This window comes from Eleutherodactylus coqui, chromosome 9, assembly GCF_035609145.1.
Source record: "Eleutherodactylus coqui strain aEleCoq1 chromosome 9, aEleCoq1.hap1, whole genome shotgun sequence".
Classification (NCBI taxonomy): domain Eukaryota; kingdom Metazoa; phylum Chordata; class Amphibia; order Anura; family Eleutherodactylidae; genus Eleutherodactylus; species Eleutherodactylus coqui.
Window position 1 is genome coordinate 159,906,550 of NC_089845.1, and position 24,048 is coordinate 159,930,597.

Consider the following 24,048-nt stretch of genomic DNA (forward strand, 5'->3'; position numbering starts at 1 on the left):
CTTGAGATGCTGCCGTATAGGGTTGTGGAAACTGAGTCCTTCAAAAGTATCATGGAGGCGGCGGCCCCGCGCTACTCAGTTCCCAGTCGCCACTACTTTTCCCGATGTGCCGTCCCAGCCCTGCACGACCACGTCTCCCGCAACATTGTACGCGCCCTCACCAACGCGGTTACTGCCACGGTCCACTTAACTACGGACACGTGGACAAGCACAGGCGGGCAGGGCCACTACATCTCCCTGACGGCACATTGGGTGAATTTAGTGGAGGCTGGGACAGAGTCAGAGCCTGGGACCGCTCACGTCCTACCCACCCCCAGAATTGCGGGCCCCAGCTCGGTGCTGGTATCTGCGGAGGTGTATGCTTCCTCCACTAAAGCACCCTCCTCCTCCTCCTCCTCCTCCTCCTCCTCTGTCTCGCAATCAAGATGTGTTAGCAGCAGCATGTCGCCAGCAGTCGGTGTCGCGCGGTGTGGCAGCACAGCGGTGGGCAAGCGTCAGCAGGCCGTGCTGAAACTACTCAGCTTAGGCGATAAGAGGCACACGGCCCACGAACTGCTGCAGGGTCTGACAGAGCAGACCGACCGCTGGCTTGCGCCGCTGAGCCTCCAACCGGGCATGGTCGTGTGTGACAACGGCCGTAACCTGGTGGCGGCTCTGCAGCTCGGCAGCCTCACGCACGTGCCATGCCTGGCCCACGTCTTTAATTTGGCGGTTCAGCGCTTTCTGAAAAGCTACCCACGCTTGTCAGACCTGCTCGTAAAGGCGCGCCGGCTCTGCGCACATTTCCGCAAGTCCCACACGGACGCTGCCACCCTGCGCACCCTGCAACATCACTTTAAGCTGCCAGTGCACCGACTGCTGTGCGACGTGCCCACACGGTGGAACTCTACGCTCCACATGTTGGCCAGGCTCTATGAACAACGGAGAGCTATAGTCGAATACCAACTCCAACATGGGCGGCGCAGTGGGAGTCAGCCTCCTCAATTCCTTTCAGAAGAGTGGGCCTGGTTGGCAGACATCTGCCATGTCCTTGGTAATTTTGAGGAGTCTACCCAGGTGGTGAGCGGCGATGCTACAATCATTAGCGTCACCATTCCTCTGCTATGCATCTTGAGAAATTCCCTGCAAACCATAAAGGCAGCTGCTTTGCGCTCGGAAACGGGGGCGGGGGAAGACAGTATGCCGCTGGATAGTCAGGGCACCCTCCTGTCTATTTCTCAGCGCGTACAGGAGGAGGAGGAGGAGCATGAGGAGGATGAGGAGGAGGGGGAAGAGACAGCTTGGGCCGCTGCTGACGGTACACCGGCTGATTGCCTGTCATCCTTTCAGCGTGTATGGCCTGAGGAGGAGGAGGAGGAGGAGGAGGAGGAGGATCCTGAAAGTGATCTTCCTAGTGAGGACAGCCATGTGTTGCGTACTGGTACCCTGGCACACATGGCTGACTTCATGTTAGGATGCCTTTCTCGTGACCCTCGCGTTGCACGCATTCTGGCCACGACGGATTACTGGGTGTACACACTGCTCGATCCACGGTATAAGGAGAACCTGCCCACTCTGATTCCCGAAGAGGAAAGGGGTTCGAGAGTGTTGCTATACCACAGGACCCTTGCGGACAAGCTGATGGTAAAATTCCCAGCCGACAGCGCTAGTGGCAGAAGGCGCAGTACCGAGGGCAAGGTAGCAGGGGATGTGCGTAGATCGAGCAGCATGTACATCCCAGGCAGTGCAACAGTCTTTAAGGGCCTGGCCAGCTTTATGGCTCCCCACCAAGACTGTGTCACCGCTCCCCAGTCACGGCTGAGTCGGCGGGAGCACTGTAAAAGGATGGTGAGGGAGTACGTAGCGGATCGCACGACCATCCTTGGTGACGCCTCTGCCCCCTACAACTACTGGGTGTCGAAGCTGGACACGTGGCCTGAACTCGCGCTGTATGCCCTGGAGGTGCTTGCTTGTCCTGCGGCTAGCGTCTTGTCGGAAAGGGTGTTTAGTGCGGCTGGGGGAATCATCACAGATAAGCGTAGCCGCTTGTCAACCGACAGTGCCGACAGGCTAACACTCATCAAGATGAACAAAGCCTGGATTTCCCCAGACTTCTCTTCTCCACCAGCGGACAGCAGCGATACGTAAGCAATACGTAGGCTGCACCCGCGGATGGAAGCTACGTTCTCTCTCACCATCCAAAACGGGGACATTTCTGCTTCATCAATCTGTGTCTAATATTCCTCCTCCTCCTCCTGCTCCTCCTCCTGAAACCTCACGTAATCACGCTGAACGGGCAATTTTTCTTAGGGCCACAAGGCTCAGTCAAATAATTTTTCAGAACAATTTTTATAACTTTCAATGCGCTTAAAAGCGTTGGAACTTTAACTTGAACCAATTTTTCGTTACACTGGGCTGCCTCCAGGCCTAGTTACCACTTAAGCCACATTAACCAAAGCGATTAATGGGTTTCACCTGCCCTCTTGGCTGGCCATGGCCAATTTTTGGGATGTACATTAGTACTGTTGATACAGCAATTTTTGTGGGCCCTCGCCTACAGTGTAATCAAATTAATTTTTAGCCCACCTGCATTACAGCTGACGTAACCTCAGCTGTGTTGGGCAATGCAATGGGATATTTTTATGTACCGCCGGTGGGTTCCAGGGAGCCACCCATGCTGTAGGTGCACACGGAGTTTTTAATACATCTGTCCACTTGTAAAGAACCCCAGTCTGACTGGGGCATGCAGTGTGGGCCGAAGCCCACCTGTATTACGCACGACATTACTACCTCAGCTGTGTTGGGCAATGCAATGGGATATTTCTATGTACCGCCGGTGGCTTCCTGGCACCCACCCAGGCAGTGGGTCCACAGGGAGTTTAACCTACATGTGTCCACTTGTAAAGAACCCCAGTCTGACTGGGGCATGCAGTGTGGGCCGAAGCCCACCTGTATTACGCACGACATTACTACCTCAGCTGTGTTGGGCAATGCAATGGGATATTTCTATGTACCGCCGGTGGCTTCCTGGCACCCACCCATGCTGTAGGTGCACACGGAGTTTTTACTACATCTGTCCACTTCTAAAGAACCCCAGTCTGACTGGGGCATGCAGTGTGGGCCGAAGCCCACCTGCATTAAGCACGACATTACTACCTCAGCTGTGTTGGGCAATGCAATGGGATATTTCTGTGTACCGCCGGTGGGTTCCAGGGAGCCACCCATGCTGTGGGTCGACAGGGACTTCACAATAGGGAGTTGTACCTGCCTGTGTCTATGAATTAAAAAGCCCGGTCTGACTGGGGCATGCAGACACCTTGACAGAATGAATAGTGTGTGGCACATAGGTTCCCCATTGCTATGCCCACGTGTGCAGCTCCTGATGGCGGTGGCACAGGATTCTATTTCTCATTGCTTCTGTACAGCATTGTGGGCTATCGCTCCGCCACTTTTAAAGAGGGTCGCTGCCTAGCCGTGCCAACCTCTGCAGTGTGTGCCTGCGGTCCCTCGTCATGGCAGACGCAATTCTAAATAGACATGAGCGTGGTGTGGCATGAGGGCAGCTGAAGGCTGCCCAGGGACACTTTGGTGTGCGCTGTGGGGGGGAGGGGGGGCGGTTGGTCAGCATGTAACCCAGGAGAAGTGTCAGTGGAGTGTCATGCAGGCAGTGATTGTGCTTTGTTGGAGGTAGTGTGGTGCTTAGCAAAGGTATGCCATGCTAATGAGGGCTTTTCAGAAGTAAAAGTTGTTGGGAGGGGGGAGGGCCCACTCTTGCCGGTATTGTGGCTTAATAGTGGGACCTGTGAACTTGAGATGCAGCCCAACATGTAGCCCCTCGCCTGCCCTATCCGTCACTGTGTCATTCCCATCACTTTCCTGAATTGCCCAGATTTTCACACATGAAAACCTTAGCGAGCATCGGCGAAATACAAAAATGTTCTGGTCGCCCATTGACTTCAATGGGGTTCGTTGTTCGAAACGAACCCTCGAGCATCACGGGAAGTTCGTTCCGAATAACGAACACCCGAACATTTTGGTGTTCGCTCATCTCTAGTGCAGAGCTGTTTGCTTGCTGCAGAAATTAGCTCAGTGCCTGAGCACAACGGGCCAGAGAACAACTGATTAGTAGGATTCCCCGGTGATGTATATCTGTTGATCTATTGATATATCCTGAGGATAGACCATCAATAGTTTGCAAGTGAACAACCTGTTTAAAGAGTGAAGTCAGGTGTTTGGGATAGTTGAATATTTTGATGCGTTGTATGCCAGAGGCTGTCCAGGTATGCTGAGCACAGTAGTTTTGCCATAGCTGGAAAGTCACCCTATCTGGTACACAGGATTCTAAGCATGCATTAGGAGAACAGACTCTACTATATGTCCATGTTACCTACTGGAGTGGAAGAACTAGGGACCCCAGGACCACTGATGCCCAACTGGCAGCTTAGGAACCCATTATTGGCCCTCATGTGCAGCCACAAGGCTAAAGAGATCAGCAAATTAGTATGGCAAAGCTGCCTCCCTCAAGATAAAGAGGATGTGTGCCTACCCCATGACCTGACCCTGAAGAAAGGTATGGCCAATCATAGAGCCAAGGGTCATATCTGAGCCACCTACAATACATCATATCTGGTTGACAAACCCTGTCCTACACCCTTGGTGGCTCGTCTCTCAATCCCTGATGAAATGTTTTCATAAATACTGCCGCATTCAGTGATGAAGCTTTGGATGACTTCACTCGGCGAGCTGTCGGAATTTCATTCATCATCAATTTACCAAGCAGTTTGCACAATTAATGAAGCCGTCTTGATGGGTGGAGGATGTAGCTCCCTAATGCTGTCTGCTATAATTGAATGTTAGCAAAGTAAAAAGGTAAAGCTAATTACAGAACTACTCATTTATTTTGCAGCTACATTTCCTTAGAGCATCGTGTCTTCAATTTTAATTGCACACGTAGATATCAGACTAATCCATAAGAACGGCGACTAATGTCGATTGAACTTTCTATCGCCGGCCATATTTTAATACTATTATGTGGAGCACGCGGCTACCTTCAGCTACAATAACATTTGTATGCAGGTTATTTACTGAGTCGTAATACATCTACTTTATTAATCACTTCATATTTCTACCAGTAGGGGCAAAATTGTATTACATATCATAGAGTGAAAATGCTTGGGGAACTATGAATCGCAGTGCAGCGACTGTACACTGGGCTCCCCGCTGTGATCATATCTCCCAACTTTTGAACTATGAAAAGAGGAACAGCTATAGCCGTAAGTTACACGTATCACTGAAAATTTTTATGATACGCCGTGCCCCTTTTTATGATACGCCGTGCCCCGTGCCTCGCCATAGGTATCCCATAATAGCACCCTTCAGGGACCTCTGTACAGTAATAGTGTCCCTCAGTGACCCCCTGACTGTAATAGTGATCCCCTTAATAGCCACAAGAGTAAGAGTGACCCCCTTAATGGCCCTAGTAGTAATAGTGATCTCTATAGTGGCCCCAGTAGTAACAGTGTCTCCGTTGGTGGTTCAGTGGTAATAGTGACCCCCTTAGTAGCTCTAATAATAAAAGTGATTTCCATAGTGGTTGCAGTAATAACAGTACCTCTGTTAGTGGCCCTTCTAGGAATACTACCCCCCCATAGGAGCCACAATAGTAATAGTGTCCCCTATAGTTGCCCCATTAGTAATAGTGTCCCCAATAGTGGCTTCAGTAGTATAAGTTTCCCCATTAGTGATCCCAGTGTTACAGTACTAGTAGTGTGCACAGGTATGCACGGCGCAGGACTCCATGACTCCCACCCACGCCAATGTCCCTTCCTGGAGGTAGCCCCAAAGGTGGACAGGTCCAGGCCGCCAAAACTGACCCTATGCTGCCTAGTGGCAGGACAGGAAGGAACCGCCGTACCAACGCAGAGGACAACTTACTAGTACTGACAGGCTAGGCAGATGGAATAACCAAAACGACAGGAAAACCACAGGACCAAGGCAGAGCTGGATCGAGCCAAGGTAACTTCCACAGGAGCGGGACAGAAGTAAAACATACAGGGAATGGAACAAAGCACCAGAGCCAGAGACTCAGCAGGTCTGAGCAGCAGGACTGCTCAGGGATCACTGGTGAATAATCGGCAACTCCCAGGGAGCAAGAGCTGGCTCTTATAGGGAGGCGAAAGAAGCTGACTGGCAGACAGACATGTCAATCACCAGCACACCTCTCAGACCCTAGCAGGGTAATTAACCAAGAGTAGAAAGCACAGGAGCTGATAACCCTGGCTTGTCTGGACAGAGCCTACAGAAACAAGGTGTTCTGGCAAATAATTAACTATGTGCTGACTGAAACGTGACATCCAGTAGTAATAATGAGCACCATAGTGTCCCCAGTAATAACAGTGGCCCCAGTAGTAATAGTGACCCCCACAGTGGTTCCACTAGTGATCATGCCCCCACAGTGGCCTTAGTAGTATTAATAATCTCCATAGTGGCCCCAGTAGTAATAGTGACTCCCATTGTGGACCCAATAGTAATGATGCCCCTACTAGGGCATGATTTTACTTCATTTACTGCATTTATTGTTTTTTTTTAATCTTTGCATCTATGTGGATTTATTTCTGTTTTTCCCTTTTATCAATGTTATGTATTGATGTTTATTTCTGTTTACTTTATGTGTATTTGCATTAATATTATCAATAAGGGTTTTTATCATGTTTATGGTCTTAGATTATCAGTGAAACTTCTCTAGGCATTCACTGTATGGCAAGTCAGATATGGCTACATATGAGGCCTTTGATATTCCCGGGCCTATAGTGGGGGCTAAGATGGACCAGGCGGTGCCGGGGGCCACTCTGAGGGCAGTAGCATATGCCTACAATGTCATGCTCTTTGTGCCCTCAAGAGAGTAGGAGGAGTTTGTGGTATCGGAGGTGGACAGCTACTAAGATGTCTCCAGATCCAGGGTCAACTGGGATAAGTGTGAGAGTCTCTGGTTAGGAAGGGGGTATCATGCATTTGATCTGCTGGACACCCTTCCAGTGCCACAGACTTCGGCCAAAGTTCTTAGCATCAAATTTGGCAAGGGAGATTACCCCATGCAAAATTGGGTGAACAGGCTGGATGGTGCCACTCACAAGGGTAATCAGTGGAAGGGTTGGTCTTTGCCCCTTCAGGAAAAAGTTAGCCTGATCAAAATATACCTGCTTCTTTTACTCATCTACCTGGGCAGCATATGCATTTTGCCAGAACCTCTCTGGACCCAGGTCTACAACCTGTTCTTCCTAATGTTGTGGGGAAATAGGGGGGGTTATCTATGGTCAACCCTGTGGTGTTTCTCGAAGACACCTTTTTTTAAGATCAACATAGGTAAACTCTGGACCTTTTTCCAGGAATGGGAGACAGGAGGGTGAGTGAGTGCGGATATATGCCGGCTTACACTACCTTGGCTCTAAAGGTGATATGCCCGGTAGGCTCTGGGGATGTAAGAGATTAGGACTCTGAAGAGCAGGCTCCTTGATAATAGAGTCCTGTTGATCCATTTCCTGGAGCCCCTGTCCCCAAGTCGTGTTACGTTTACTGAATTCAACCTAGGTCCCCTTGAATTTTGGGACTTGGCTTTGCTCTGCTTTCATGGGAGACTGTATGTAAGCAGTAATCTGACCTCTCGTTGTTAGGGGTTGCCTATGTCAGTATTGCAGCAATGTGCTGGAAAGTGTGGAGCATTTCGTGCTTCAGTGCCCCTTTAATACGAAGCTATGCCAACAGGTAGGGATCTCCATAGGATTTCCTCAGCTGGCAGACCTCTCCTGTGTGGAGTGGGCTTATGGAACATTCAGAGGTCCTGGTGTCAGGGACCACAGCACTTTATTTCTAGTTAGCCTAGTGGTCAGGTTTCACATCTGGAGTGTACGGTGCTTAACCCCTTAATGCTACAGGATGTGCAATGTCCAAGGAGCAGGCCCTCAGCTGTGACGCCACCATTCCGTCCTCTGTGGCGAATCCTTGGAGATGGAGAAAATAGTCCACGCACACAGAGTATCTTTTGGAACAAAACCAGGAATGGTCAATCTTGTCCATTAACTTAAACTTCTTAATAAAGTCAATTACAGTTGAAGAAATCACAGCATACCAGAATTAAATATGGAACTCACAGGGTACTGAAACAATCCACAGGCAAAGTTATCTGCAGGTCCTTTCACTCCCGGCAAACACTTTTTTCACCGGCAAAAACACTCATACTTGCCTTTCTTCTCTTCTCGCTAATAAGAGGTTCCTTTCTCTTAGTACTCAACAGTGGTACTGAGGATTCCTGGGTTGAACGGGCCCAGGCTGAGCAGCAGGTGTAGTGGCCCAGCTGGTCCTACAGAATACTCACAGCACACTTGTCCTGTCTCACTTGTCTGTATGCTGTCTATAGATACAGAAGGTGCCGTCTGTGGAAGAGACCCTGTGTCTCCCCTCCTGCTCTAAGTCTAGAGCTCAACCCTGATGTCAGCTGGTCTCTCATTGGCTGACAGGTTTAATTTGACTGATGCAGAGCCCAAAGGTGAGGAAGCAGCTTCACAAGTCCCTATGTAGGAGGAGGAGTCCAGAAAGTGCAGGAAGAAAAGAGAGGTTATAAAAGAGATTGACAGAGAACAGTTAGGCAGACTCAGCCAGGTGTGAGTAAGGGGAGGTTGCAGTTCAGTTGTCGGAGAGGAGGAGTCCAGTTCAACATGTCTTTCACCCAAGGTAGAGTGAGGTGAACAACCCACTCCCTTGGCACTGCAGCAGAGTAAAAGAAGAAGATTTCTGAGGTCTATCTTCATCAAACAGTGAGTTATAGCTACCTGGTGAAATCAAAGCCAGGATTAGCATACATCCACTTGTCTCTCTGCTGCACAAATCCTTCAGTCAAAACCAACTCAATTATTCATCTAAATCTACTAGTGGGAAAATTGTCCAATTTAGCAATATCCAGGAAAGGAGTTGGGAGAGTGTTTAAGTTAAGGTCCACTTATACAGGACAAATGTCGGGCAAACGATGCGCGACACTCATCCCTGTTTCCTCACTCCCGTGCTGTCACACAGGAGCTAGCAGAGCAGGCTCGCTCACGGAGCGGCCAGCAGGGGGGCAGGGCAGTGCAGGAGATTTTTTTCTCCTCTCGCTCCCCCGCCCCCCTCCATTGAGACAACACAGCGGCCGTTCACTACTGAACGGCCACTGTTTAAACTGAACAATGAGCGATAAGCTCATTGTTTATGCAGCATAACCGATGGGTGATTATCTCATCGCTCCTCGTTCAGTTTAAACAGCGTCCGTTCACTACTGAATAACTGTGTTATCTCAATGGAGAGGGGAGGGTGAGTGAGAGGAGAGAAGTCTTCTGCACTGCCCCCCCCCCCCCCCTGCTAACAGCTCCGTGAGCGAGATAACTCTGCTAGCTCCTGTGCAGGAGCACGGGAGCGAGGAAGCACAGGGACGAGTGTCGGGCATCGTTTGCCTGACATTCATCCTGTGTAAATAGACCTTAAGAGTATCTTCAACTCAATACTGTTGTATTCAAATTGTCTGCTTGCTGTTGCATCTTATTGTATTCATTTCACATAGGTGTTACAGAGAACTGTGTACTCAATTTGTTTGTGCAACATGAAAATTTAGTAAATCTGCACACTCTCAGATTATTAAACTATTATTTCTGCGGCATATCATCCTGAGTGTCCAGTTAGAGTGTTGGCATTACGTGACAAGGATTAGGCCCCCGGCCATATGGACTGTAAGTCCATTGGGGCGTTACAGCAGGTAATCGCTCAGCCTCCTCCATACTCCACACACAGGCGGACCTGACAGCCTCTCTGTCTCTGATCGTGTCTCACTGACTGACTGACTGTCCAACTGTGCATTGCCTTCTTGCAAACACATATATCAAGCATCATTACTAGAGATGAGCGAGCATACTCGTCAGAGCTTGATGCTCGTTCGAGTATTAGGGTGCTAGAGATGCTTGTTACTCGAGACGAGCACCACACGGTACTCGTCTCGATTAAACGAGCACTGACCATTGAATTCAATGAAGCCGGCAATACAGCCGGCTCCATTGAAAGCAATGGGCTGCCGGCGAGCGCGGGATGAATTTTCGGGAAGGGCTTAAAGATATAAGCCCTTACCTGAAAATCATCCTTAAGGGTGCGTTCAGACGAGCGTGTTTTGGTGCGTGCATACGCACGCACAAAAACACGCTTGTATTTACAACACTGCATTCCCTATGGTGTGTGCACATATCCATACTTTGCAGGTGCGTGCCTGCAAAGATAGGACATGCGTGCACCATAGGGAATGCACGCATTGTTTTCAATGGAGCCGCGGCTGCTGCCGGCGGCTCCATTGAAAACAATGGCCTGCTGGCTCCCTGCATTCCTTTTCAGGGAAGGACTTTACATATAAGCCCTTCCCTGAAAAAGAAAGATTTTAGTGTAAAAAAGAATAAAAATGCAGGCATTCTCTTCAATGGAGCCACTGCTGCTGCCGGCGACTCCATTGAAGACAATAGTCTGCTGGCACACCTGAATTCTTTTTCAGGGAAGGGCTTTACATATAAGCCATTCCCTGGAAATGAATTAAAAGTGATTTAAAAAACAAAAAAAATAGATACTCACCTCCCTTCAGCTGCCGCGGCACAGCCCAGTCTTCTCCTGCTGTCCTGCAGGGGACAGCAGGAGAAGACGCGGCTGTGCCCCGGCAGCTGAAGGGAGGTGAGTACCTATTTTTTTTATTTTTTTTTACTATTTTAAAAGGCTTTTCAGGGAAGGGCTTATGAAGCCCTTCCCTGCAAAGCCACTAACAGCTGCCGGGACTCAGCGGGAACTTCTGCCGCTGTCCCCGGCTCTGTAGCGCTCCTGAGCTATCAGCAGCCGGGGATTTTAAATCCCCGGCTGCTGATAGCTCAGAACTACAGAGCCTGTGACAGCGCTAGAAGTCACGGCTGAGCCCCGGCAACTGAAGGGAGGTGAGAATTGTTTTTTTTTTCATTTTTTGCACTAATTTAAATGGCTTTTTAGGGAAGGGCTTATGAAGCCCTTCCCTGAAAAGCCATTGACAGGATGCCGGCAGCAGGATTCTATACCGCAGCTGTCATGTGTGACAGCTGCGGTTTAGAATTGAAGAATTCCTTTTGCTGCATCTGCCACAGATGTGGCAGATGTAGCAGCAGGGAATTCTTTTAACTAGCGGGGGCGAAGGATACAACTGCCGCATGCGGCAAATGTGTTCTTCATGCCCGCGGGGGTCACAGCAGCGGCAGAGAGGTACGTTTTTTTTTATTCTTTTTTTGTTTTGCACTAAAATGTTTCTTTTTCAGGAAAGGGCTTATATTTTTAAGCCCTTCCCGAAAATTCATCCCGCGCTCGCCGGCAGCCCATTGCTTTCAATGGAGCCGGCTGTATTGCCGGCTTCATTGAATTCAATGGGCTAACATCGTTTTTCTCTGCCACAGCTGTTACAGCTATGGCAGAGGAGAACGATCTTTATGCTGACAGTGAGGATGGGCGGGGGGGCGATCTTACTCTTGTGGCTTAATAGTGAGACCTCGGAGCCCGAAATGCAGCCCTGCCCTATCCATTTCTGTGTTTTTTACATGACTTTGGTGATTTGCTAAGATTTTCACAAATGAAAGCCTTAGCGGAGCACCAGTCATATACAAAAATGCTCGAGTCGCCCATTGACTTCAATGGGGTTCGTTACTCGAAACGAACTCTCGAGCATCACTGAAAGTTCGAGTCGAGTAACGAGCACCCGAGCATTTTGGTGCTCGCTCATCTCTAATCATTACGTGACCATCAACGATACATTTTCCAGACAGGACAGAACATACCAGACATCTAATGCACTCCACAAACAAGACACTGACAAGACAGGGACACGAGACAGACATAGAACTTTCTGGAGGGGCCCCTATTAATTCTGGGCCACTACAGATGTACAGTTACATTCTGCAGCATCAGGGTATGTATGAAAAAAGATCGTGCGGTGATCTTTCTTCATACAACACATGCACCGGTTGTTTCTTACAGCTGGCGCACGCCCACAACAGCTCCAATAAGCCGTGCTGCTCATCGGAGCTGTTAACCTTTTAAATGCCACCATCAATTCTGACAGCAGCATTCAAATTCCCCAGCCGATGTTACCGTGTCCCATACGCCACCCCCTCCCCCACAATGAGATCGCAGGTTGCCATGCGGGTGTCATGGCAGACGGGGGCCTTCTGCAAGGCCCCAGGACTATCATAGTAGAATTCCTATCAAGCCTTGCCCTTGGCGTGGCTTGATAGAATGCCTGTTTGATTGCAGTATGATGTAATGCTACGGCATTACATCATACTGCAGGAGCGATCAAAGCATTGCATGTTCTTGTTCCCTGTGGAAAAAAAAGTAAAAATAAGTTTATACTATTTCTAAAAAAATAAAAGTTCTTTAAAAAACCTTTTGCCATATTTATAATAGAATTTAAATAATAAAACAAAAATATATATTTGGTATCGCAGCGTCCATAAAAGCCCGATCTATCAAAGTAAGTCGTTATTTATCCCGCACGGTGAAAGTCGTCTAAAAAAAATTAAAGAATGCCAGAATTGTGCTTTTTTTTGGTTACCCCCGTCTCCAAGAAGCAATGCAATAAAAAACAATCAAAAAGTCGTATGTACTCCAGAATGGTACCAACGGAAGCTACAGGACGTCCCCCAAAAACTGAGCCTTCGCACAGCTATGTCGACAAAAAAATAAAAAAGTTATGGCTGTTGGACGATGGCGGCAGAAAATTATTTTTAAAAATTCAATATCTTTGAAAATAAATAAAATAGTACAGCAAAAAAAAAACTATATAAGTTTGGTATCGTAGTACTTGTACCGACCCATAGAATAAAGTTATCAGGTCGTTTTTGTTGCAGTTTGTGCGCCGTAGAAACAAGACGCACTGAAAGATGGCAGAATTTCAGTTCTTTTTCCTTTTCACTCCACTTTAAATTTTTTTTTTAAGTTTTTCAGTAGATTACATGGTACATTAAATAATAGCATTGTAAAATAGAACTTGTCCCGCAAGAAACAGGCCGTCATACAGCAACGATGGATAAATAGAAGAGTTATGATTCTTTAAAGGGGGGGGGGGGATAAAATGAAAAAAAGAAAAGGGGGCCATGTCCTTAAAGGGGTTGTCTCGCGAAAGCAAGTGGGGTTATACACTTCTGTATGGCCATATTAATGCACTTTGTAATATACATCGTGCATTAAATATGAGCCATACAGAAGTTATTCACTTACCTGCTCCGTTGCTGGCGTCCCCGTCTCCATGGTGCCGTCTAACTTCAGCGTCTAATCGCCCGATTAGACGCGCTTGCGCAGAAGGGTCTTCTGCCTTCGGCTCGGTCTCGCACGAGCAGCGTTCTGGCTCCGCCCCCTTCTACGCGTCATCGCGTAGCTCGCCCCGTCACGTGTGCCGATTCCAGCCAATCAGGAGGCTGGAATCGGCACACGTGACGGGGTGGAGCTACGCGATGACGCGTAGAAGGGGGCGGAGCCAGAACGCCGCTGCTGCCGGACAGACCCGAAGGCAGAAGACCCTTCTGCGCAAGTGCGTCTAATCGGGCGATTAGACACTGAAGTTAGACGGAGCCATGGAGACGGGGACGCCAGCGCAGGGAAGGTAAGTGAATAACTTCTGTATGGCTCATATTTAATGCACGATGTATATTACAAAGTGCATTAATATGGCCATACAGAAGTGCTTAACCCCACTTGCTTTCGCGAGACAACCCCTTTAAGGGGTTAATCTCGACGGAGATAAAAGTCCTACCTGTGGATACGGTATGTAGGAACATCCTGGTTGACCTGGTGAAGGTACGTTCTGTGGAGTATGAGAGGCTGGGCACATCTAAAGCTTCTCTCCTAAGGAGAGGGCTTGTATTTCGTTAGGGACAGTCTTTTCTTAATTTTCTAGGGGCAGAGTAGGGAGAGAGGAGGGATAGGGTAGGGGCAATTTCTATTGAGGGGCAGACTAAGGACAGTCCAGGGCAAATTAGGGAAAGAACAGGGAGACCTTCTCTAAATTCAAGGGATAGGATATTGTCATGTCTGTGCCCGGCTTATCACCTCCAATCCCGGTGGGGGGCTGTGAGTGCACCATGAAGCCTTTTGTTTTGGTTTGGGCAAAAGGGAATGAGGTAGGACTGCAGGTGAGCCGACCTTAGGCTTTCGGGTTATGTGTGTAGTTGTATTATGTATGTTGGTTTATTAGAGTTTATTATGTCATATGTTTATATTACCATTAGGTGGTAGGTATGTTGGCTGGGAAGTCGGGGTAGTAGGATTCACGCCTTGAGCCGAAGCCTGGCACATCCCGAAAATTGAGCTGTGGGCACGGACTGGTGAAGCAGGCATGGCCCCCAGGCTGCAGCGGGCACAGTGTGGTATTATTAAAAAAAATAAAATAAATCCCTGGTGTGGCTTGGCACATCCTGAACTTTGAATTCTGGGCACGGACTGGTGGAGCAGGCTTGGCTTTGTATTTCTGTTAGTATTTGGTTCGTCTGGTCTCTGTGAGATGTGGCTGGGCCTGAAGTTTTAGTTTCTAGGATTTTATATTCTCTTTTATGCATATGCGTTATATGTTGTGAGGGCACGGCGGTGGGAGGGAGTCCTGATTTGAACATAGATTGATTTTATAAAAATTCTTTTGTTCGTAGATCACGGACCGGAGGTGAAGGGCCTTATTTTTTCTGTGCGGTCTTCTGAATTTGTTATTGTAATTGTTTCAGTTTTGTTGCTTTTATGTCTTCTGTTTTTCTAATAAGAGATCTACAGGATGTAACAATACAGCATAAGTAACTCCACCAGCAGAATAGTGAGTGCAGCTCTGGAGTATAATACAGGATGTAACTCAGGATCAGTACAGGATAAGTAATGTATGTACACAGTGACTCCACCAGCAGAATAGTGAGTGCAGCTCTGGGGTATAATACAGGATGTAACTCAGGATCGGTATAGGATAAGTAATGTATGTACACAGTGACTCCACCAGCAGAATAGTGAGTGCAGCTCTGGAGTATAATACAGAATGTAACTCAGGATCAGTACAGGATAAGTAATGTATGTACACAGTGACTCCACCAGCAGAATAGTGAGCGCAGCTCCGGGGTATAATACAAGATGTAACTCAGGATCAGTACAGGATAAGTAATGTATGTACAGAGTGACTCCACCAGCAGAATAGTGAGCGCAGCTCCGGGGTATAATACAAGATGTAACTCAGGAGCAGTATAGGATAAGTAATGTATGTACACAGTGACTCCACCAGCAGAATAGTAAGTGCAGCTCTGGAGTATAATACAGGATGTAACTCAGGATCAGTATAGGATAAGTAATGTATGTACACAGTGACTCCACCAGCAGAATAGTGAGTGCAGCTCTGGAGTATAATACAGGATGTAACTCAGCATCAGCACAGGATAAGTAATGTATGTACACAGTGACTCCACCAGCAGAATAGTGAGTGCAGCTCTGGAGTATAATACAGGATGTAACCCAGGATCAGTACAGGATAAGTAATGTATGTACACAGTGATTCCAGCAGCAGAATAGTGAGTGCAGCTCTGGAGTATAATACTGAATGTAACTCAGGAGCAGCACAGTATAAGTAATGTATGTACACAGTGACTCCATCAGCAGAATAGTGAGTGCAGCTCTGGGGTATAATACAGGATGTAACTCAGGGTCAGTACAGGATAAGTAATGTATGTACACAGTGACTCCACCAGCAGAATAGTGAGAGCAGCTCTGGAGTATAATACAGGATGAAACTCAGGATCAGTACAGGATAAGTAATGTATATATAGAGTGACTCCACCAGCAGAATAGTGAGTGCAGCTCTGGAGTATAATACAGGATGTAACTCAGCAGCAGTACAGGATAAGTAATGAATGTACACAGTGACTCCACAAGCAGAATAGTGAGTGCAGCTCTGGAGAATGATACAGGATGTAACTCAGGATCAGTACAGGATAAGTAATGTATATATAGAGTGACTCCACCAGCAGAATAGTGAGTGCAGCTCTGGAGTATAATACAGGATGTAACTCAGGATCAGTACAGGATAAGTAATGTATGTATACAGTGACTCCACCAGCAGAATAGTGAGTGCAGCTCTGGAGGATAATGCAGTATGAGTAATGTATGTATACAGTGACTTAACTATTTATGTAAACGTTCGCTATAAACTGGTGATGAAAGGTTATTATGTCTCATTTTCATTATTAGCACATTTTAGCTATAATCTTTGCTATTTGCTTGTGTAATTGAAAATGAGTTCTCAATCCTAAACTTTGGCGCACACATGTATGTAAAGCACTACGGGTGAACTTATTATCGATAAGTTGGCAGCCTTACGCCAGCAGTGTCAGTAATGTGTTAGTTCTTTCAGAGCTATTTTGGGTTTGAATATATTAGAAAATAAAATTTCACCGAACATTTGAGTTTCTGTCTCTTTTGTTGAATAATTGTATTTGTCAGAGGAACTTTCAGAAATGTCTTATTATGGATACAAATTCGGAATCCATACGAGTCATTTACATTCTTCTGTGGGAACCCGGTAGAGTCAATGTCTATATTTAGAGGAAAGCGAATAGTAAATCTCTAGGCACAAAAATATCCAATATCGACTAAGTTTTAGAGGAAGCGTGAAGAACTTTTCCATCTAATTAGCTTTAAGATTAATAAAAAGTTTTTTGGCTTCTTAACCCCTAAAGGCTTAGTTCACAAGAGCGTTGTTTTGCACGCATCCGTGCTGCACAAAACGCAGCACTGCACAGATGTGCAGAAAAACGGGTGTACGAAGCTCCGTGCCAATTGCTTTCAATGGGTCCTCCGCTGCTGCCTGCGGTCCCATTGAAAGTAATGGGCTGCAGGCACCCCCCGCAGTGATTTTTAAGGAAGGGCTTTAAATTTAAGCCCTTCCCTGAAAATCATCTCTAGCATCTGTAAAATAAAAAAATATATATATATACTCACCTCTCCGTGGCTGTCAGGGCTCGTAGCGTCTAGCCGCTTGGTCCCCCTGCACTACTCTGAAGCTCTTTCAGCAGGTGGGGATTTTAAATCCCCACCTGCTGAAAGGGCTGTGTCTGATTGGCTGAGTGCTCAGTCAATCACAGGCAGTGCTCAGCCTATCTCCACCCTCTAGTTGATCCAAAGGAAGGCAAAAACCCCAAGAAGCCAATTAGCCTATTTGGGGAAAAATTCCTTCCCGACTCCATAATGGCAATCAGAATAATCACTGGATCAACCTTGATAGTTCCTACCTGACTGTAAGACCTGGAGCAAAAAAACATCTGATCACCTAATGTCTATATCCTGTGATACCTTTCCACTCTAGATAGACGTATAGTCCCTCTTAAACTCCTGTATGGATTTTGCCATCACCACATCCTCAGGCAGAGAGTTCCACAGTCTCACTGCTTTTACAGTAAAGAACCCCCTCCTGTGTTGGTGATGAAACCTGCTTTCTTCTAGACATAGCGGATGCCATCTCGTTACCGTCGCAGTCCTGGGTATAAACAGATCATGGGAGAGATCCTTGTATCGTCCCCTCGTGTATTTATACATAGTTATTTGATCGCCCCTTAAACGTCTTTTTTCCAGGGTAAATTATCCCAGTTTTTATGCCTCTCTTGGTATTTCAGTCCCGTCATTCCATGTATTAGTTTGGTTGCCCTTCTTTGAACCCCCTCAAGCACTGCAACATCCTTCCTGAGCCCGGGTGACCAGAACTGTGCGCAATATTCCATGTGAGGCCTGACAAGTGCCTTATATAGTGGGAGGATAATGTTCTCGTCCCTCGCCCCTATACCTCTTTTACTGCAACCCAAGACTTTATTAGCTTTTGCAGCAGCTGACTGGCATTGGTTACTCCAGTTTAGTCTACAATCCACTAGTACCCCCAGGTCTTTTTCCATATCACTTTTCCCTAGCAGTACCCCATTAAGTGTATATTGGTGACATCCTTTTCTCCTGCCCATATACCTAACCTTACATTTATCCACATTGAACTTCATTTGCCATTGTTTGCCCAAGCCCCCGGCTTATCTCGGTCCATTTGTAGCCGTACATTGTCCTCCGTTGTATTAATTATATTGTATAATTTTGTGTCATCTGCAAATATTGATATTTTGCTGTGCAGCCCCTCTATCAGGTCGTTGATAAATATATTGATCAGAATGGGGCCTAATACTGAACCCTGTGGCCCCCCGCTAGTGACGGTGGCCCAATCAGAGTACGAACCATTTATTACCACCCTCTGCTTTCTATCTCTGAGCCAGTTCTTCACCCAGATACACACGTTTTCGCCCAGTCCGAGGTGTCTCATTTTACATATCAGCCTATTATGCGGCACGGTGTCAAATGCTTTAGAGAAGTCCAGATATACAAGATCAATAGACTCTCCCTGGTCCAACGTAGAACTTACTTCATCGTAGAAGCTGATCAGATTTGTCTGACATGATCGACCCCTCATGAACCCATGCTGGTGAGGAGTTATTCCGTTGTTCTCCTTGAGGTATTTTAGGATGGCGTCTCTCAGAAACCCCTCAAATATTTTTCCTGTTACTGAAGTGAGACTAACCGGCCTGTAGTTACCAGGCTCTCTTTTGGACCCCTTTTTGTAGATTGGAACCATGTTGGCAATGTGCCAATCCAATGGTACAACCCCGGTCTTGATAGTGTCCATAAATATAAGAAATAGTGGCCTAGCTATCACATCACTTAGTTCCCTTAGAATCCTTGGGTGTTTTCCATCTGGAACCAGTGACATCGATTTTAATCCTCTGCGATCCTCTGCCACAGCTGTGACAGCTGTGGCAGGGGATTCTTTACTCCCCGCATGGAGTGCCATCATCACTGGACACTGACAGTGCTGTCACAGTGTTCAGTGATGAGGGCACTCCCTGTGGGAAATATTTACGCGCACCACAGACCTATGGTGCACACATATCTTAACTTTTGCAAGTACGTGCGTTTGCACACCCGCAAAACACGGACATGCTAACACATCAAGGAAACCACTGGTTCTGATAGACGCGCGGTTATGTGCGCACATAAACACGCTCGTCTGAATGAGGCCTAATGAAGCTCCCCTTTTTCTTTTTGGCTTTTCCACCCCACTTTCAAAAAATCTTAAGTCTCTAAGTTATGCATCCACGTAGCTGCCTGAAGGCTTGTTGTTTTTAGTGGGCGAGTTGTATGATACTATTCAACGTACTGAAAAGCTTTAAAAAATTTCTAAGTGGAGTGAAATGGAAAAAAATGCAATTCCTGCCGGCTTTGGCAGGGTTTTTTTTATGGCGAATACACTGCGGAAAAATTAAATTCTGTGGGTCAGTACGATTACGACAATACCACGTTATAGAGGGGTGTTTGCTGCGGTACAACTGAAAAATAAAATCTTTGGAAAAAAATACAATCTTTTCTGCTGCCATCTCTATAACTTTTTTTTTTTTTTTTTCAGTTGATACAGTTGTGTAAGGCATTATTTTTGGGGGTCATTTCTATTTATATCATTTTGACGTTTATATGACTTTTTAATAATTATTTTTATGAAGTCGGTGTGGCCAAAGAATTGCAATTCTGGTGTATTATTTTCTTCTGCCAACTTACACCATGCAGGATAAATAATGTGTAAGTTTGATTGATTGGAATTTTAAATACGTAGCAATAACAAAGCAAACTTTTTTTAAACTAATTTTTACTTTTTTTTTAGTACCTGTAGATGATTTTAACTTGCAGTTATTTAATCGCTCATACAGTATAAGGGCTTGTTTACATGAGCGTATATCGCCCGGCGTTTTTACGGCTGGCTGAAATACGCTTCCACCTGAGCAGTCCTCCGCTTCCCTCCCCCTCACTGACTCTCTATCTCTCTCCTCCTCTCTGAGCAGTTTGCAATGGGAGTGGGCAGGATGGGGGCGGAGCTAAGCTCTGGCCCCTTGTCCACAGCCAGCAATGGGAGTCCTCCGCTCTGTCCTGCCCACTCCCATTGCAAACACCGGAGTGGAGGAGGGAGGCAGAGAGCTGGTGAGGGGTACGGAAGGGGGGAACTGCTTAGTTGGTAGCGTATATCGGCCCGCCGTGAAAATGCCGTCCGATATATGCTCATGTAAATTAGCCCTATTGCAGTACCATAGTATTGCATTCTGATTGGCTGTCTATGAAGACATGGCACAGGCACCTTGATAGGCCACCAGTCATGGCAGCCCTCGGGGGCTTCAGAAGACCCCAGTCTGCTATGAGAACTAAAACAATATCATCGCGGGGTGTGGTGTTTGTGACCCCCAAGTAAAAATCAGAGCATTTAAAGGGTTAACAGCTGTGATCAGTGTTTAAGGTTATCGTGCCTGTTGTGGACGGGTTCAGCTGACAAAGACAGCCGGCACCCATTGTGTGTGGAGCAGGATCAGCTTCTAATCCTGCCCTATACAACACCGGGTGACCAGGATGTTAACCCCTTCCTGTCCTGGCAGAGGGTTGCTTAACACACCAGGACATACACTTACATCCTGGGGATAGCGCAAGATCCGGAGAGATCCTGCGCTATCCGGCAGTGGGAGCCGGCTGTCAGTGATAGCCGGCCTCCCGCTGCAACAGTGGGGGTGCATCGGGACAGCAGCCCCCGCTGTTAACGCCTACCCTGCCGTGATCTATATGGATTGCGGCACGTAAAGGGCTTACAGAGGGCTCTTGGTTGACAAAGGCTTCTGGAAGAGGAGCCGAAACGTCGTGCTTTTCTTGTCTGTGGCGTCATTGGAGTCTTGTGATGAAATCGCGGAGTGCCCGACTTGTTGCCATGGCAACAGGATGCCAGCTACAGGCATCCTGTATTACCACTGCCTATGATCACTATAACAAGCTATAAGACACTGCAGGAGAGAAGTCCTGCAATGTCTTATCATACCGATTGGTGCTATGATGTAAGTCCCCAGAGGGACACAAATGGTGTGAAAAAAGATAAAAAATAATGTGCAAAAAAGAAAAATTTAAAAACAAAAAAAGGAAAAAAAAAACTTTTTTGTGGTTTTTCCCATATTAGCATATATATTTATATATATTTTTTTTTTTTATTAAAATCTCACATATTTGGTATTGTCGTACCCATAACGACACGTGCAATAAATTGAACATGCTTTTTATCCTGCACGGCAAAAAGCGTTAATAAAAACCTAAAAAATCGACGCAAAATGCTTATTTTTTTCATTTTGCCTCCCAAAAAACGCAATAAAAGTAATCAACAAAGCTGTATGTGCCCCAAAATGGTGTCAATAAAAACTACAGCTCGTTTCGCAAAAAAAAAGCCCTCACAGAGAGTTTTTAGTACTTAATTACATGAATGTATATTGGCCGGGGTTTTCACAGCCGGCCGATATATACTTTCATCTAAGCAGTTTCCCCCCCCTTCCCTCCCACTCACCAGCTCTCTCCTCCTGCAATGGGAGTGGGCAGGATGGGGGTGGAGCTAAGCTCCCGCCCATTGTCCATAGCCAGCAATAGGAGGCGGGACAGAGCGGAGCTTGGCTCCTCCCCCTTCCCATTGCAGAGGCCAGAGTGGAGGAGAGAGGGAGGGAAGGATGGAACTGCTTAGATGGCAGCGTATATCGGCCGGCCGTGAAAACGCCCTTATTCTGGAAAAGTGAAAAACCGAAAAAGAAATATAAAAATTTTGATACCGTTGTAATCATACCAACCCACAGAAAAAATGTATTGCATCATTTATGCTGCATGATTAATGCTGTAAAAAAAATCCCTGGAAGAATTGTGCAATGATAAATCGCATCTCAAGATTGCAGCATGCCGCGATGAACTTATCGTGAAGATAGGTTCATCCCAGAAAAACGCACGGAAAATCGCAGTGACATGAGTGCTCTCCAGCGGGGGAATATCGCTGGCGATATTACATCCCTCCCATGGACACTCAGCCTAAGGGGTTGATGTACGCCCTTGGGCGTGAAGCAGTTAGGGTCCTTTTACATGGGACATCCTGTCAAGCACAGATACCTGATAGGTAGAGATGAGCGAGCACCAAAATGCTCGGGTGCTCGTTACTCGGGATGAACTTTTCGCAATGCTCGAGGGTTTGTTTCGAATAACGAACCCCATTGAAGTCAATGGGCGACCTGAGCATTTTTGTATTTCGCCGATGCTCGCTAAGGTTTTCGTTTGTGAAAATCTGGGCAATTCAAGAAAGTGATGGGAACGACACAGCAACAGATAGGGCAGGCGAGGGGCTACATGTTGGGCTGCATCTCAAGTTCCCAGGTCCCACTATTAAGCCACAATAGCGGCAAGAGTTGGCCTCCCCCCCGCACTGTCAGCGTAAAGATCGTTCTCCTCTGCCACAGCAGTAACAGCTGTGGCAGAGAAGAACGATGTTTTCCCATTGAATTCAATGGAGCCAGCAATACAGCCGGTTCCACTGAAAGCAATGGGCTGCCGGCGATCAAAGGATGAATTGTCGGGAAGGGCTTAAATATATAAGCCCTTCCCTGCAATTCATCCAGAAATGTGTTACAGTAAAAATATATACCGGCGTATAAGGCGACGGGGCGTATAAGACGACCCCCCAACTGTCACCTTATACGACGGCAATACAGTGGAGCAAAGAATAAAAATCATTACTCACTTCTCCTGGCGTTCTGCGGCGCTGCTGCAGAATGTCGCTCCCTCCTGGTCTCCGGCAGAGCATTGCTTTCTGGACGCAGGGCTTGACATCCCCGCCTCCAGAAACACACGTGCCTTCAGCCAATCACAGCCATTTAATGACATCATTGTCATTGGCTGTGATTGGCTGAAGGCACGTGTGTTTCTGGAGGCGGGGATTTAAAGCCCTTCATAGAGAAAGCAATGCTCTGCCGTGGACCAGGAGGGAGCGACAGCCTGCAGCAGCACCGCAGAACGCCAGGAGAAGTGAGTAATGATTTTTATTCTTTGCTCCGCTGTATTACCGGCGTATAAGGTGACAGTTGGGGGGTCGTCTTATACGCCCCGTCGCCTTATACGCCGGTATATATTTTTATTGTAACACATTTCTGGATGAATTGCAGGGAAGGGCTTATATATTTAAGCCCTTCCCGACAATTCATCCTGCAATCGCCGGCAGCCCATTGCTTTCAATGGAGGTGGCTGTATTGCTGGCTCCATTGAATTCAATGGGCAAACATCGTTCTTCTCTGCCACAGCTGTTACAGCTATGGCAGAGAAGAATGATTTGTCTTCCATATGTTCTCAATGGGGTCGGCGCTGCTGCCGCCGGCCCCATTGAGCGCATATAGAGAAGAGAACAGAAATCGCAGATCGCACATAGGTGCGATCTGCGATTTCTATGGCCTTAAGAAGGACCGTTGGGGTTCTTGAAACCTAAAATACTCCTAACACTCTCCCTATAGCAGCTCCGGCATCAGCAGCACTTTCCCTGAACTAATGTCAGAATGCATCTGTGGCGAGCCGCGGGAGGGGCAGATTTTAATACTCGGGTGACACCTGATCTCGCCAGCCACTCACTGCAGGGGGGTGGTATAGGGCTTGAACGTCGCAGGGGGAAGTTGTAATGCCTTCCCTGTCTTTCTATTGGCCAGAAAAGCACTCAAATTTCTCAGGGAAGAAAATGAAAGTAACCCGAACATCACGTGGTACTCGTCACGAGTAACGAGCATCTCGAACACCCTAATACTGGAACGAGTATCAAGCGCGGACGAGTATGCTCGCTCATCTCTACTGATAGGCCATCCCAGTGATGATCGCTCTTGTTGTTTTACACAGGAATGATCATCACTCAGTGAATGAATGCGACCAGGTGGGCATCATTCCAGCACACCCTCCTGCATTCACAGTGAACAGGCAGTTGCTCATAAATGACTGACTACCTGTTTACAAGGCCCGATTTGCTATTCGTTTTTAGGCATGCATAAACTGAATGAAGTCTGTGTGTATTGGTCTCGATCATCGGAACGATTTGTCGGTCTGTCTGAAAGGACTCTTAAAAGGGTTGTCAAGAGTAGAATAATATTG